Source organism: Ovis aries, chromosome 3 (genome assembly GCF_016772045.2).
Source record: "Ovis aries strain OAR_USU_Benz2616 breed Rambouillet chromosome 3, ARS-UI_Ramb_v3.0, whole genome shotgun sequence".
Classification (NCBI taxonomy): domain Eukaryota; kingdom Metazoa; phylum Chordata; class Mammalia; order Artiodactyla; family Bovidae; genus Ovis; species Ovis aries.
In genome coordinates, this window is record NC_056056.1 from 80,204,291 (window position 1) to 80,220,318 (window position 16,028).

At 40.7% G+C, this 16,028-nt stretch overlaps 1 long non-coding RNA gene across 1 annotated transcript; it reads right to left on the minus strand.

Moving 5' to 3' along the window:
* Window positions 1-1,248: 1,248 nt before the first annotated feature.
* Window positions 1,249-12,567, minus strand: LOC105606929 (uncharacterized). Its single transcript, XR_001038603.5, has 2 exons — window positions 12,224-12,567; window positions 1,249-7,050 (listed from the first exon to the last, which is right to left on the minus strand). It is a non-coding gene; the product is annotated as an uncharacterized LOC105606929 (long non-coding RNA).
* Between the last annotated feature and the right edge of the window lie 3,461 nt (window positions 12,568-16,028).

A 16,028-nucleotide genomic window follows, 5' to 3' on the forward strand; every position in this document is an offset into this window, starting at 1 on the left:
TAAGGATAGGGCCCTAACGTAGTATGACTGGTTTCCTTAGAAAGTGAAGAGACAGCAGGGATGTTCCCAGACAGAGAAAACGTTATGTGAAAACTCAGCAAGAAGGTGGCCATCTGCAAGCCAGGGAGAGAGGCCCCAGAAGACACCAAACCTGCCAGGCACCTTAGCTTAGACTTCCACCCTCCAGAACTATGAGACAATAAGTTTCTGTAGTATGAGCCACCCAATCTATGGTATTTTGTTATGGCAGTCTTAGCAAACTGATGCTGTTGTTGTTTATCACTAAGTCATGTCTGACTCTTCTGTGACCCCCATGGACTGTAGCCCGCCAGGCTCCTCTGCCCATGGACTTTTCCAGGCAAGTCGGTAGCCATTTTCTTCTCCAGGGGATCTTCCCAACCCAGGGATTGAACCCAAGTCTCCTGCATTGGCAGGTGGATTCTTTTCTGTCCGAGTCACCAGGGAACTCTAGTAAACTGATACAGTGACTTAATAAAAATGTATTTCTTACTCACTGAAAGTCCAAAGAAGGTAGGCGAAGCTCTCCTGCACTTGGCGACTTGGGAAACCAGGCTCCATCTTTTGTGATTACCATCTCAGTATTTTATTTGGTTCCAGCCCTACTACCCCCAGTCGCAGGCCAGAAGGAGCCCATACGTATCTCCTGCACTCACAGTCTCCTGGGACGGACTGATCACATGGCCATAACCTGACACGACAGGAAGCTGGGAAATACAGGAAGCATATGGCATATAGGGTGAGCAGTATTTTCTCTTCCACAAAATGGGTTCATTTTGGGATCTGGTTAAAACAAAGAATGTAGTTCCCCAAATATCCAGATTGTCTCTCTTTTTTATTTTTGGAGGCACCAAGCGGTTTGCGGGATCCTCAACCAGGGATTGAACCCAGGCCATGGCAGTGAAAGTGCTGAGTCCTAACCCCTAGACCACCAGGGAATTCCCCAGATTGTCTCTTACTCAGAGTAGCAACATCTATTTATCCCCTGTGGAACACAGGGTTTTATTAGTGTTTAATTACAAGCAAATGGGAATTCTTTCCATTGTTTAAAAAAATACATGCTGATTTGTTTCCTTGTGTTATTTTTAGCCCTCTTGAGATTTCTTCTATAGTTTTGCTTTCATCATTGAGCATGTATTACTTTATACTTCTGTTAAAATAGAATTTCAAATGAAAATAATCTCTTGACCAACCTTAGGGGAATATTAAAGAAAACTGAAAAACTCACTACTTGAATTCATATTTATTCAAGAACACTTTGGTATCAAATCCCAGCTCTTCAAGACCTTCCCTCAAGAATCACCCCACTCCTTCCAAAATACACACATATACACAAACACATGCTTCTTTAACTTGCTGTCTTTGTTGCTTCCAACAAAACTAATTTCAGTTCAAAACAAATTAATATTCATTTATTGACACACTGTACCTTTTTTTGTCAACTACTTGATAAATTGTTAGCAATAATAATGTTCCAGGTTCTCTGTAATAGTAATGATTTTAAATGCTATAAATTTCTATTATCAAATCAGACATTGTCATCTTAGCTTTTATCCATGATAATCCTGCCTGGGAGAGCCTCCCCTTTCGGATCTCATCTACTAATGAAAAATTGAGGACAACATATATTTCTAGTAATAAGGTCATAGATAGCTAAGCAAGCTATAGCTCACTAAGATTATGTGGCTAATGAAAATGACAGCAAGTGGACTCACTGACATACGTAAATAGATATAATTGCAATGTTATATAGGGTTTATCGACTGCCTTACTACATGCATGGTGTTCTGTGATTTTATATCCACTACCATGTTTAATTCAGATGGAATCCTATGAAATAGGTAAAAATTATCATGCCCAGTCAACAGATGGAGACACTGAGTCTCAAGGAGGTAATCTGCCAAATTCAAATAGCCAGGAAAGAATACTGAACCCAGAACTGACTCAATCACAATGCTATTCTCTTCTAAAGAATAAGGTAACATTTTAGAAACTAAATGATAAAGAAACACTAGATAAGTATAGTAGCTGCTGCCAATTCAGCTCAAAGGTATACCCAGTGAAAAATATGATTTTTTTAATAAAAAAATTGGGGAAGTACAAGACCTAATGTATAACACAGGGAACTCTACTCAATATTCTATAATAACCTATGTGGGAAAAGAATCTGAAAAATAATGGATATATGTATAGCTGAATCACTTTGCTCTACATCTGAAACTAACACAATGTTATGTCAATTATACTCCAATATATAATAACAAATAAAAATTAAAATTGTTCAGATAAAAAAATTGGGGAAGTACAGAAAAAATGAAACAGGGAAAACCCTACCCATTATTTTACCATCCTAAACCAACACATTCATAATTTGGCATACTTCCTTCCTATATATCTTCTATTTGTACACATATATAATTTTGTCTTCTACACTTTTCACTTACTATAACATAAACTTTTCTCCATTAAAAAACTTAAAAGCAGCTTAAAGTTTTACAAGTAAGCATTAGTTTGTATTAGCTAGGATTAACTTCAGCTATGAATGAAGGAAAGCCCACAAACAACAGTGTATAAAGTTTATTTGTACTTTAAATAAACATAGGCAGTTTAGAGTTGGCATGATGGTATCATGGACCACCAGGAAGCAAACTCCTTAAATTTTTTTCTCCTCCATCCTCAATATGCAGCTTCTACACTATGATCCAAGAAGTCTTGCTGGTCAGTTGCTCAGTCCGGCTCTGCGACCCCATGGACTGTAGCATGCCAGGCTTCCCTATCCTTTACCATCTCCCGGAGCCTGCTCAAGCTCATGTCTAAGTCTCAGTCCATCAGCAGAAAAGAGAAAACAGAAGGAACTAGAAGGTGACCTCTTTTTTAAGAATACTTCTTGGAATTTTCTCACACTATACTTATGCATATACTATTAGCCAGAATTCAGGTACATGGTCGCGTCAACAGTGAGGGAGGCTGGGAAATGCAATCCTTTTTTCAGGTAGCAACAGACTTGGTTTAAAATTATGGGATCTACCACTGTAGAATAAGGAGAGAAGGGATTCTGGAGAACAACTAGCAATCTCTTTGTAGCTGAGTTCTTTTTTCTTTCTGTAAAAATTAATAAAGTTGATTTTTAAAAATTTACTTTTAATTGAAGGATAATTGCTTTACGATACTGTTTTGGTTTCTGCCATACATCAACATGAATCAGTCATAGGTATATATATGTCCCCTCCCTCTTGAACCTCCTTCCCACCTCCCAGCCCATCCCACTCCTCTAGGTTGCCACAGAGCTCCTGTTTGAGTTCCCTGAGTCATACAGCAAATTCCCACTGGCTGTCTATTTCACATATGGTAATGTATATGTTTCCAATAAAGTTGATTTTTAAAGTTTATTTATAACCCTCAATAAATTATAAGCCCTTTCAAAACACTCTCTCTTGAATTAGAAGGTATATGCACTCTATATTTTTTGCATTCCTCTTCCCTCCTCAATATCTAATAAAATATTTAACATACAATAGAAACTCAGTTATAATCAAGATTTTCTTTCTTACTACAAAAAGAATATTTTCTTCACTATCTGCCATGTCTTACACACTTTATTTCATTACATCCCATCTTCCCTCTGTGAGTACACATATTATTGCCTCTGGGCCTCTGTAGAAAGTCTTCTCTGATATAATAAGGGAGCAGACTCAAGAGAAATTAAACAACTTGCTGGAAGTTATACAGCTAGTACTTAGCAGAGTTGAGATTTGAACCCAGGACTGTACGGTGCCCAGATTTATCAATGTTTTCGACAGCACAGTGCATCTGAGCTCAGAACATCATCAGGAAGAAATAAATAGTTCAGAGAAGCAGAAATTTTTATCTATAACAGGCAATCTATCATTGATAGCTATTGGAACCACTGATGCTATGAGTCACAACCAATGACTACTAGAGAAAAGCAAAATTCCTTGAGTTTGAAAAGCTCTTTCAATTTTTTCTTCTGTATTAGATTAGGTTTTCTTTATCTTTTTAAAATCAATTTTCCTAGACCTCAGAGTCTGAATTAATCACACTTCCAATTAAAAAAAAATTTTTTTAATCTTTTTAATGGTCTTTATGTTTTCTTAATAAGATCTGGAAATTGTGCATTTGTTTTTTCACACATTCGTAAACACTTATTAGAGACCACTCACTACATTCCCAGCACTCTGGCTCTGGGGACCAAGGTGAAAGAAACAGTCAGTGAAATAGATAAGTAAACAGTAGCAACAATAAAAAATTGCAATTCTATGCCTTTAAGGCAATACAGAGGCCAGCCTAGGGGAGTCAGGGAGGGCTTGCCGTAGATGATGCTTAAGGAAGATTTAGAACTAATTTGGATGCAGAGTCCAAACTCGGCCAGGCAAAGTAATGTGTGTATGTATGTGTGTGTGGCATGAGGGTAAAGACATGAAAAGGGAGAGAATCTGAAGCATTGCAAATGCTCCTGGCAGATACCAAACTTCGTGTCGCCTGAGAATCAACACAGAGCTTAACCATTATTAACCATATTTCTGGCCCCATATCTCACAGTTTCTGATTCTACAGATCTCAGACAGGACCCAGAATTTTTGGGGGGGCCACACTGCAAGGTTTGCAGGATCTTAGTTCCTGACCAGGGATGGAATCTACTATTTCAGCAGTGAAAGTGTGGCATTTCAACCACTAGAGTACCAGGGAATTCCCAGTAAGTGGTGATTTTCTTGAGGATGGTATGAGGACTGCAATTTGAGAAACACTCAAGAAGTAAAGGAAGAGGGTGAAGGCAGGGGGTAAGGCTGGTGAAGCAGGCAAAAAGATACAGGCAGTCTGGCTCAGGAGTTTGAAGTATAATCTGGCAAGGGGACAGAAATTTCTAAGCAAAACAGGGAAGGATGTGACTTGATCTATAATTTAGAAAAATCACTTCAGGTCTAGTTTGCAGGAAAGACAGGCTGGGAGACGGGACTTTAACCAAGGCAGTGGGGATAAAGACGGAGAAGTGAAAATGTTTTAAAAACATATTTTGGAGGCAGAACATCCTAGATTTCAACTTGAATGTGGTGTGTGTGGGGATAAAGATGGAGAAGTGAAAATGTTTTTAAAACATATTTTGGAGGTAGAACATCCTAGATTTCAACTTGAATGTGGTGTGTGTTTGTGGGGGTTCCTCTAAGTAGGAGGAACTTAGAATACTTTCTGAATTAATGGCAAAACTGGAAAATGGGTAGACAGATCAGTCTTAAAAAAAGACAATTTCAGCATGAGGCTGAGAAAAATCCAGTAAAAGTATTGCTAGTAAAATGTTGTCTTTTTTTATCTGGAAAAAAAAAAAAGTTTAAACCTGTATTTGATTTAGTTTCTGAATCTTAAATAAATTACCATTGAATGTCATGAGATTTCCTATATCTAGGCATTCTAATTTCATTAAACACTGATCCCAAGCAAAACTCCTCTATTTCAGGCATAGTCTGATCATTCCTTCTGGCATTTGTGCATGCTAAGTTGCTGAGTCATGTCTGACTCTTTGTGACCCCGTGGACTGTAGCCCACCAGGCTCCTCTGTCCATGGGGTTTCCCAGGCAAGAATACTGGAGTGAGTTTCCATTCCCTCCTCCAGAGGATCTTCCTGACCCAAGGATCAAACCCGCCTCTCCTGTGTTTCCTGCATTGACAAGCAGATTCTTTACCACTGAGCCACCTGTAATCCCTCTGGCACTTGTAGGGTGCCTTCAAAGAGGATCATTCTTTCTTTCCTACCCAGGAGGGAAAGAAGGAGAAATTAGATCACTGTTTTGGAGCAGATGTTTTCCTCCTGAACTATGTAAGAATGTTGCTAACTTGTTTCAGAATCAGTCTCCAGGTGTATAAAATGGGCTGGGCCCTTCTGAAATTTAACTTATTTACATTAGTGGGTCACACATAAAGGTAAAAGGACAAAATCCACTCATATTAGAAATACATAGGCATGAAAGAGCTTCTCAGAAATAAAGTATAGTGCATCTGGAAGCTGTTAAGACTGCTTTCACATGATTACCTAATAAAAGAACGTTGTCATTTCTAAGTCAGGGCTTAACACCCTGCCACGGTCACAGCCTCAGCAGCAGACAGGGACTGAACAAAGCGATATTTATGGAGTAATAACTGGCACTAAGAATAAAACAGACTCATAACTAGAAGAGTCTCAATTATACCTTTATGAGTCAGACTAGTCATTCTGGTTTGCCCATTATGTAGTGATAGACCTAGTCAGGCTGGCAGTCACAGGAGATCCGTAACCTTGATCTTAGCAACTGAATGTTGTCTCAGGTTCTTATTTATTGAGAGAAAATGATAGCTACTTGCTCTTTTCTCAAGAACATTTCATTTGCTTTTGTTGATAGAAACTTCTTGAAAATCAGGCTTGCCCACCATCTCCTTCTTAGAACTAAAACCTTAAAGATTTGATTCTTGCCATCAAGGAGCTTATCAACTAGGGACACAAAAAGCTCAAGTACACAAAGTACCTGGCAAGACTGTAATATTTAACTCCAAAATGGTAAAAACAAAAACAAAGTCAAGTAGGACTAGAGAGGAGAAAAGGATTACTCTGGGGCGATCAGGTAAGTTTTCATTGAGGATAGGATCTGAGTCTTGAAGTATACAAATTCTGCTTAAATTGAATTCAGGTGTCTGCTTATGTTAGTTTTCTATGGCTTTGTAATAAATCGATGCAAACTTAGCAGCTCAAAACAATATTTATTTACTAGCTCTTAGTTCTGGGCAAGCTCAACTGGGCTCTCTGCTTAGCATATCACAAGATCAAAATAAAAATGTTGGCCAGGTGGGGCTCTTTTCTGAAGGCTTTCAGGAAGAATCTGCTTCCAACTCTATTTGGCTTGTTGGTAGAATCTAGTGTCTGGAGGATGGTTGTGATCCAGGGGCCACTGTCTGCTCTTAGAGCACCCACATTGCTTCTCACATGGTCTCCTCCATAGTCCATAAGCCAGTGATGACACATCGGTCCACACGTCCAGTCTGCTGCTTCTGCAACCCAGCAGAGAAAAAGCTCTGCCTTTAGAGGGCTCTCTGTATCTTAAGGGCAACTAATTTAAGACTATAATTATCACTACTTCACAACACATCTTCTACTGTGTTAGTTTTGATTGAATAACCAGGGACAAGAATCTTGAGGGCTACCTTGAGAATTCTATCACATAGTATTCTGTAAATTTACCTTAAAGTGTCTATCAATTCACTAATCAACTGGCCACTTAATTAAGTGCATTGTACCAGTTATGCTCACACAAAGTGGAATTTATTTTAGTTTGAAAGATTTTTCAGGTGCTTCAAAACTTGAAGTCTGTTCCAGTTTTTTCAAAAGCACAACAGTTTCAATAAAAAATATATTTAAATAGAATATCAAAATGTTTTAATGAAGACGTGTAAAAGCATTATTCAGGGAGCTTTTAAAGCAGCACATACTTTCTGCCTCAATTTTGCTCCATAGAGAGCAGAAAGTTGCTTCCTTCCCACTCTCGTGCCATTTGTAGAGAATCACCCCTGTAATGAGTCAACGTCATCCATTTCTTAATCCACAATCTCGTCTCTGTTCCCCATACATGCTTTGTTCTCTTTTATTTCTAGAACTGTTACAAACGTAATGCCTTCCCATGCATTATACCTATTAGCATCTCATATATACTTCAAAACTTTGCTCAAATCCTGCTTTCTCCATACTGACATATTTTCCTGAAATCCAACTCGCCAATCAGTAGTATCATTGGGCTATATCACTTCTATTTCAATCTTAATTTATAGATATACAGATAGGTTTAAAAAATTTTTTTAAATGACAATGTTATTTTTATATTACTCCAAAGTATTCGGTGCAGGAAAGGCACTAAAAAATATTTGTAGATGTTACTAAATTGTTTTGATGGGAAAAATCTGACAGTTTCTCATTATTTATTCCTATTGACATTATCCATCTAGTTGTGAAGTCGCTCAGTTGTGTCTGACTCTTTGCGACCCCGTGGACTGTAGCCCACCAGGCTCCTCCGTCCGTGGGATTCTCCAGGCAAGAATACTGGAGTGGGTTGCTATTTCCTTCTCCAGGGGATCTTCCCAACCCAGGGATTGAACCCGGGTTTCCGGGTCTCCCGCACTGCAGGCAGACGCTTTAACCTCTGAACTACCAGGGAAGCCATCTAGTTGTTAGATTCCTCAAATATTTTTAAACTAAAACATAGTTAAACCAACAAGCAACCACCTGGTTGTGGCCCTACATTTTTCATTTATGAAGAGGCTTTTGTCTAAAGCTTGTAAGGCATGAACAGATATCGCTGGCAAAACTCATTCACAATACCCGAGAAATTAAAATAGAATCTAGGTAATAAAATAAAGTCTAACCTTTTTTTCCCCCTTTTCTTTGTGCTTAGTCTGGCTTCACTTGCTCACAGGGTGCTGTGTACAGAGACCCTGATAGAGGAACAGCAGACCAGAGTTCCTGGTGCGGTGTGGCTGCATGTCAGCTTTGGGGACCATGTGCAGAAGCTGTGAACGAGGCTCATTCCAGATGGTGGTGGTGGGCCATAGGCAGAGATGCAGCACCGGGTACCGTGCCTTGCTCAATCACACCCTGCCTTCCTCTCACGAGAACTCCACTCACTTCCATTGCCCCACTGCCAAGATCCCTATGAAGCAGCCCTACTCATAGGTTGCTCTAGGGGCCAAGCTTGCATCTCTCCATTTTTTGATCAAAGAGTACGACTTTGCTTTGAACCAAACTCAGCCTCGTTCTACTGGCTCAGATGACATGGGGCAGGAGGATCCCACTCGAAAGCGTCAATAAATCCTTTCATCAGTTCAGTCGCTCAGTCGTGTCCAACTCTTTGTGACCCCATGGATCACAGCACACCAGGCCTCCCTATCCATCACCATATCCCGGAGTTCACTCAGACTCACGTCCATCGAGTCCGTGATGCCATCCAGCCATCTCATCCTCTGTCGCCCCCTTCTCCTCCTGCCCCCAATCCCTCCTAGCATCAGAGTCTTTTCCAATGAGTCAACTCTTCGCATGAGGTGGCCAAAGTACTGGAGTTTCAGCTTTAGCAGCAGTCCTTCCAAAGAAATCCCAGGGTTGATCTCCTTCAGAATGGACTGGTTGGATCTCCTTGCAGTCCAAGGGACTCTCAAGAGTCTTCTCCGACATCACAGTTCAAAAGCATCAATTCTTCAGTGTTCTGCCTTCTTCACAGTCCAACTCTCACATCCATACATGATCACAGGAAAAACCATAGCCTTGACTAGACGGACCTTAGTTGGCAAAGTAATGTCTCTGCTTTTGAATTTACTATCTAGGTTGGTCATATCACCAAGCAAATGACTGTAAAATATTCTGGAGCTAAGAAGCATTCTTTTCTTCTTTCCCAACTCTACCAAGATATAATTGACAGATAACATTGTATAACTTTAAGGTGTACAACCTGATATGTGAGAGCCATTCTTATTAATAACTTGCCAGCTTAGATTTTCTGTGATTATCGGTTTTATTTCTCTCAGTTTATATGAAGAAAACAGTAGCTGCTCATCAAAAATCCTCTTCCTTTGCAACATCTGTGCCTGATATCAGCTGCTCGGTCTGGAAACACATTTCCTAGCAGCTCCTACAACTACATGTGGTCATGTGACTAATTTTTTGCCAATAAAAATAGGAGAAGAAATGATATGTGCCATCATGGATGTAGCTCTTTTAGAAAGTGTTTACTTATTATTTCCCCATCCTTTAATGAAAATAGACATCAAGGCCCCAGGGAAGCAGGATCTCACATGGAGGAGCTTGGGGCCACGATTTTTCATGTCCAAGAGGTCTGCTGCTGATATAGACTATTCTTCATCTCATGAGTGATAAAATTCTGCTGTATCTCAGCCACTGTATCTTGGGGTCCATCTGTTTCAACAGTTTAGCCTTCCATAACTAGCACACTTCATTTCTGTATTTTCACAAGTATCCAATAGATATGTAATGTGGCTCCCATAGGATACGCTTTTTTATATAGAAATCATCTGAAGGAGATGAGACTCAAGTGATCACTGAGAAAAACGCCACCCAGCTCTGATACTAAAGAATAGTTGTTTTCATCTTTGTGAAAAGAAACTTATTCACAGTAACTGAAAGCAGAACGTCTAGTTAGCAGTAGTCCTGAGGCAACGTGGTTTGGGTTTTGATCAGTCTGTGGCATATGGTCAAGGAGGCTTGCTGGATGGCCCATCTCTGTTTCATTGAAAAAGTAGGGAAAAAACCTAAATTCTTTTCTATCTAAAGCCAGAGCAATGTCCTTCAGTGTCAATTTCCTCTAATTTAAATTCTCTGGTATTGCATCCTCTGTGAAGGGTTTCCTGACCACCATCCTCTCCACACCTGATGCCAGGGTAAGATATCTTTTCTCAAAGTATCCCCAGGAGTCTTAACAAATCTCTCATCATGCTAGTGCCTCTGCCTCCTCACCTCCAGCTCCAGTTTATTCAGTCCCTTGAGTGTTCCCTCTGCCTAGTACAGGGCCTGACAAACAGTAGATGCTTCATAAATGACAGTTGAACGAATGAATGCATGTAAGGGGCTCACCAGATGCTGTCTCTCTGCTTATTCCCATAGGTATCAACGTCATAATAGATAGTTTCCAAGTCCCCCTTGAAATCTTTTTTTCTCATTTTTGTTACCATGCCTAATTACTTTCTGGGCTTCCCTGGTGGCTCAGCTGGTAAAGAAGCTGCCTGCAATGTGGGAGACCTGGGTTCGATCCCTGGCTTGGGAAGATGCCCTGGAGAAGGAAAAGGCTACCCACTCCAATATTCTGGCCTGGAGAATTCCATGGACTGTATAGTCCATGGGGTTGCAAAGAGTCAGACATGAACGAGTGACTTTCATAATTACTTTTACTTGTTGAAACTTTCACTGCCTTTGCTTAGATCAGTCAGATTTATGTGCCTTAAGATATTCTCTTGAAAAAGCCTCTCTTAATTATAATTTTTTATATTCTCAGTTCTTTACTACATTAGAGTGTCAAGAGTTAGTATGTAAAGCAATAATCCTTCAATAAAAAATAAATTAATTTTTAAAAATATAAAATAAAAAAGTTAGTAGTGAGGGGACTTCCCTGGTGGTCCAGGGGCTAAGATTCTGCGCCCCCAGTGCAGGGGGCCCAGATTCGATTCATGGTCAGGGAACTAGATCTCACCTGCTGCAACCAAAGATCTTGCATGCTATAACTAAGAGCTGGTGCAACCAAATAAATAAATAAACATTTAAAAGAGAGAGAGTAGTGAGGAGTAAAGAGAGACCTGCACAGAATTGAGGAGCTCTTGAGTCTCTCTATCTGTTAATAGAGATACTGGATTCCACATGCTGCAGAATATGGAGTGGGTAGCCTTTCCCTTTCTCCAGGGGATCTTCCCAACCCAGGGACTGAACCCAGGTCTCCTGCATTGCAGGCAGATTCTTTACCAGCTGAGCCACCAGGGAAGCGCCTTTATCTCTTTATTTCTTAATACCCCACCAAAAATCCACTGTAAAATGATAGTGAGTGAATTAGATAAAAGTAGGTCTTAGACCCATTCCTCAGACAAAATGCTATATCTAGAAATCATAATAAATTTTAAAACAGATAAAATCATAGCTCAGTAAGGAGCCTCTGAGAAGCAGTTTGAGCAACACAGCCTAGATCATCTCAAAATTCCCTTTCACCTGTAAAAGCCTGCAGTTTTATGTAAATTGTTATATGCAAATGATGCGATCTTTGGTACCTTCAAATCTGTCAAATAATAAATAGTATTGTGTATTAGCTGTATCTAATAAAATTATCTTGTAGTGACATAACATTTTACAGGGATATTTATAGAGGCAGTGGGGCGCTGTCCTTATCAGCATGGACTTTGGAGTAAGGCAGAACTGAATTCAAATCCTAACATTTCCAGGAACTAGCAGTGTGACTTGGGCAAGTTACTTAATCTCTCTAAGCCTGTTTCCTCGCCTATAAGGCAAATGAGAATGCCTGCATTTCTGGCTGTTGGAAGGATAAAATGGGATGTTGTACACAGAACATAAAAATCAGCTGTGTTTAATTCACATTCATTATTTCATTTAATCTTCACAAGGCTAGCGTTTCTACTACTCTTATTTACAGAAAATGTTGAGACTCTAAGAAATGAAATGACTCACCAAAATTCATCCCGGGGCTCTTTCCACCATCCCACTCAGAAGACAAACAAGGCAAACGAAAGACAAGGGGATGGGGTTGCTCTTCAGCCCAGCTCGGGCTTCTGCTCTTATCAGGTGTTCATTAAACATTTGCTAAGTGGCCTGAGTAATAAGACTTCTTTTTTATCTCTCCCCCACTCCCATAATTTGGAAGACTTTCCTTGTCCTTAAAATCATGAGGTATAAAGGACTCTGCCTCTTCCTCAAAAAAAAAAAAAGAAAGAGTGGGGAGTGGGGAGAATCTTTCCTGACAATTCAATTTTGTATAAAGCACCTGATGTATCCTGACAGCTATTTCATTAACTGAACTGTAAACAGTGGCTCCAGCCTCTCTTCCTTTCTCCTCCTCCTTCTTCTACACTGAGGTCATGATGCCTAATTTAGTCCACCATCATAATTTCTACCCACAGCAAGCTGATATCATCGTAAGCAAGCACAGCCCCAGACTTACTCTAAGGCAGAGAGATGGAGACTCAAGAAAGAAAATGAAGGCTCATATTCATTCCTTCCTCCCTTCCCTGCCCAGTCACTTCCTTCTTGTCCTAACGGATCAGGGAGTCTGCTCTTTTATGAAAATATGTGTGGTTCCAAAAGGAACTGCAGAGACACAGATTAAAAGTCTCTTTTTTAAACAGTATGTTTCAACTTAAAATACAAGAGGAAATGCAGAGTTCTGTCTCATTCCCTCACAGAGATGCACATATTTAAGTTGTTTTCATTGTAAAGAAAATTCGAAAAACAAAGGACCAGCAGGGTTAAGTAATCACAAAACAGCCTGTCCTCATTACTTGTGTGAAATCCCCAGCTGCATCACAGGGACAGCATGTTAAATCAATAGAGACTTGTGCTGTTAATTTCCAAAAAGGAAGAGATGCTTGAACTAAAATAGTCTATGTCAAGTCTGCCCATAGGGAATGGAAACCCCTTTAATTCCAGGTCTTTCTACAATTAGGTAAGTTCCAGGAAGTTCATGAACCACTTTTCAAAATTTCCTGCTTTTTGGTGGGGGAAAGAGGGACTACTTTGTTGACACAAAAGCTCAAGTTTTGTACAGCACTGAATTTATGGTAAGGTGATGCAAAGTACAGGTGTATATACAGGTGTCTGTAGGTGAAGGGTGATGAGGGTGGGTTGGGGCTAGGGAGATGGAAGCACAACAAGGTCGGGAACAGGTAAACCTCTCACCCTTTGTTACTTTTTATTCCAACTGCTCTCCTTCCCTGGGCTGTGTCTCTGCACTCAGAGTTGAGGAGAGGAGATGCCACTTTCACTTCTTACAGATCTATGGCCATCTTTTTTCATTCCCTTCCAGGAAGAAGCTAAGAAAGAGAGTGCTTCCATTATATAAACTCATGATCAATAACTGTAAAAAAAACTATTGAAATATAATTGATTTACAATGTTGTGTTAGTTTTAGGTGGACAGCAAAATGATTCAATTATACACACATATATTCTCATATATATATGAATATATATTCTTTTATCATGATCAGTAACCTTTTAAACTATGCACCTTCTTAATGTTTTTTAACTTTTTATTTTGTATTGGGGTATAGCTGATTAACAATATTGTGATAGTTCCAGATGAACAGCAAAGGGATTCAGCCATACTCATGATCAATAACTTTTGACCAGGTTTGCATGATCAAATATTTGCAGGGCCTAGTGAGGACCGGGGCAATAAAATAAAGGGGCTTTTACTAGAACTTCATGATGCTTCTTTTTGGTGCGTCTATTCCTTGGGAACCATAATAGGTATCTCCACCCCGATTACCTTTTACATACAGATTGTAGAAATCCATAGAGCAGAGAACTAGGCAGTTTTCAAATAAATGTCAGCTGATTCTAATGTTTCATAAGCGTTCCTCCCTTCCTTTTCTCTCCTCCTTGTTTATGATCTCTTCAAACTAACAATGCTCTGCATCTGGCTGGGGATTTCTTATCTTAAAAAAAATTCCTTACATTCCTAGTATGGCCATGAGTTCTGAGCTGCCATCCCTGAGCTTTTCCCTGGAAAAGTGAACAGCAGCTCCCCTCAGGCTTCCCCTGTGCTATCAGAGTGGATAACAAGGCAGAGAAGGTGGTCCTCCACCCCATCACCTCCCAGGGTACCACAGTGGATATGAAGGCAGAGAGGGTGGTCCTCTACCCCTTCTCCTCCCAAAGGACCATCCTCTCCCAGTGAGCAACTGGTCTCCTCTAGAGAGGGGCTGGAGAAGCAGGCTGGGGTTTTGAGATCAGGAAGAGTATGTCCATCAACTGCACTTTTTTCTACCCTTGTCTTTCCCTGCTCCCTGCTACTTGGTCTGTGATGGGTCCTCTCTGGTGCTGAGCTGGTCCTCACCAGAGCAGGTAAGGAAGGAGCAGCCACCTCCCGCCACGACTCGTGCCCTCAGTGATGCTCAGCAGCAGTGTGGAGGACTAGGAGCAAACTTAGTCCCTAAGTGGCCTCTGAAGTTTGGTACCTCCTTTCTGCAGTGTGATTCTCAGCTTTCCCTGCTTCAGAATTCTCTGAAGGGCTTTAAAAATTGCTCACACCTGTACTTCCCTGGTGATCTAGTGGTGAAGACTCTACGCTCCCAAGATAAGGGGCCCCAGTTCAGTCCTTGGTCAGGGCATAGATCCCACATGACATAGCTAAGAGTTTGCATGCTGCAACTACATATCCCACAGGCTGCAACTAAGACTTGGAGCAGCCAAAAAAAAATTTTTTTTTTAGTAATAAATTTTTTAAAATGCTCAGTCAGTCCTGGGTCTACTTTAGAGCACTTGAAACCAAATCTCTGGAGGTGGGGACCAGGCAAGTGTACTCCTAAAGCTCCAGCAAGAGTGAGGATGTGTTTCCTACTGTCTAATGCCAGCTTCAGGCACTTGTCAAGTCTGCACCTTTGAGCCAGGCCTTGAATAATGGCTGTGTCACAGTCAAATGCTAGCTGGCAATCTGAGGCCTCCCTTGTCCACTTCCAGTTTTTGTCTTGCTCTGTACCAGGCCTGGATGTCACCTCCCTCCGGCTCAGTTAGCACTTCCTCTCGAGACAGAGTCTGGCCTTAATTCCATTCAATTGCCCTATCTCTGCCAAGATGGCTAAGGCCATAGTGACCCACAAAGTCTCTCTCACAGCTCACCACAAGCTTTATTTGGAGCTTCTGTTCCTGCACTTTCTTCACCTAACATTTATTGAGCATCCATGACGTGTCAGGCTCAATGCCAGGTGCTTTATATTATTACCACATTTAATCCTCACAACAGTGTATGAGGCAGTATCCTTATTTTTGCAGGTAATGACACAGAGAACTTGAGATGATAAAATTCTTGCCCAGAACTTCTCTGGTGGTACAGTGGATAAGAATCCACCTGCCCATGCAGGGGGCATGGACTTGATCCCTGGTCTGAAAAGATCCCACGTGTTGAGGAGCAGCTAAGCCCGTGTGCCACAACTGCTTAAGCCGGTATGCCCAGAGCCCCTGCTCCACAAGAAGAGAAGCCACCACGATGAGAAGACCCAGCGCCACAATGAAAAGCAGCTCCTGCTCGTCACAACCAGAGAAAGACCATCAGCAGCAACAAAGACCCAGCACAGTCCCAAATAACTAAATAGATAAATAATTTTAAAAAAAGTCTTGCTCAGGGTGTCTTACTCTAGGCTTGCTTTTCAAATACAAGTCTGACTGACTCCAAAACCCATGGTCTCCACATTGCTGTTATGATCCTCACTGATAAAGACCTGCTTTCTGTCTGGAAGAGTTCATAGTCTCATCAGGAA